General features: G+C 55.3%; 1 non-coding gene across 1 annotated transcript in view; it reads right to left on the bottom strand.

The window, feature by feature from the left end:
- Positions 1-970: 970 nt before the first annotated feature.
- LOC147080789 (5.8S ribosomal RNA) overlaps positions 971-1,123 on the bottom strand; it is a 154-nt gene continuing 1 nt past the window's right edge. Inside the window, exon 1 of the ribosomal RNA XR_015077056.1 lies at positions 971-1,123. This exon is cut by the window's right edge and continues 1 nt beyond it. This is a non-coding gene — a ribosomal RNA (5.8S ribosomal RNA).

The raw sequence follows: 1,123 nt of genomic DNA, 5'->3' as shown, positions 1-1,123 counted from the left end.
GGCGCCGGCCGGCATTATCTCCAAGCGTAACAACAACAAGCCACAGCAAGCAAACAAGAAAGCACCACCACCACCACCACGTCCTCACAAAACCAGCCCCGCCGGCGAGGTTAGTCCGAGCGGGCGACGATAGTGTGCGTGTGCATGCAGCATGCAGGCATGCCTGGTCAAGTGTGTACGCTGGAGACCCCGGGCTCGGCTCACACTGCTCCAGAGTCCCCGATTTAGCGAGAATAAAAAGAAAAGAGAACGAGGGAAACACGTAGCATTCAGAGGAAAAGGCCAGAAGCAATGGCTGGGCAGCATCTATATGCTTGAGAGGAGTGTTTTTGGATGAAAAGCAGGCCTGCAGCGACAGGGGTCAAGACATACGGGACTGACTTAGGCGCACGCTCAGCAAGTCAGCAAGAGTGCTTAGAGCCAAAACGGGTCAAATGTGTGGAAGGACATCAGGGTCCAGCGCAACACAAAGGAGCACCGCAAGGGTTATCTTAGCAAACTGCCACCTACCAAACGCACGCAAAAAAGCCAGCACACAGCACATCAAGGGGCCCGCGTCACTACATCAAGCTGTTCCCCGCTCCAAACCAACAAAACTGCAGCCAAAGACGACGACCTCACCTCTTGAACTGCCAACGTCTTCTCTCTGTATGCTCTCTCTCTCTCTCTATCCAACACTCAGAGAGACAACCCTGCCTAGGGCGAGGCTCAACAGTCCCAACACCGACGCGGTCAATCGTTTTTGCAACCCAACGACAGCCGTGCTGGAAAAAGCTGGCCTCTAAGCGGTGCCGACGTTCCCTGAGGAGACGCCGAACATAACATTCCCAAACGGCACGGGTCAAACTCTCCATTGGGAGGAGAAACTCTAGGTCTGCACTTAGGGGGACAAAGAGGACTAGGCCTCTGCGACACCCCAGCCGCGCTCTCACCTCACACGATGGCAAGGCAAGTGCGATTGATGGTCAAGCGACCCTCAGACAGGCGTAGCCCCGGGACGAACCCGGGGCCGCAAAGTGCGTTCAAAGTGTCGATGATCAATGTGTCCTGCAATTCACATTAATTCTCGCAGCTAGCTGCGTTCTTCATCGACGCACGAGCCGAGTGATCCACCGCTAAGAGT

Source organism: Somniosus microcephalus, unplaced genomic scaffold, assembly GCF_052327205.1.
Source record: "Somniosus microcephalus isolate GS21.2 unplaced genomic scaffold, FLI_Smic_1.0 scaffold1175, whole genome shotgun sequence".
Classification (NCBI taxonomy): domain Eukaryota; kingdom Metazoa; phylum Chordata; class Chondrichthyes; order Squaliformes; family Somniosidae; genus Somniosus; species Somniosus microcephalus.
Note: the sequence above shows the minus strand (reverse complement) of the source record. Positions and strands in the feature narration are given on the sequence as shown.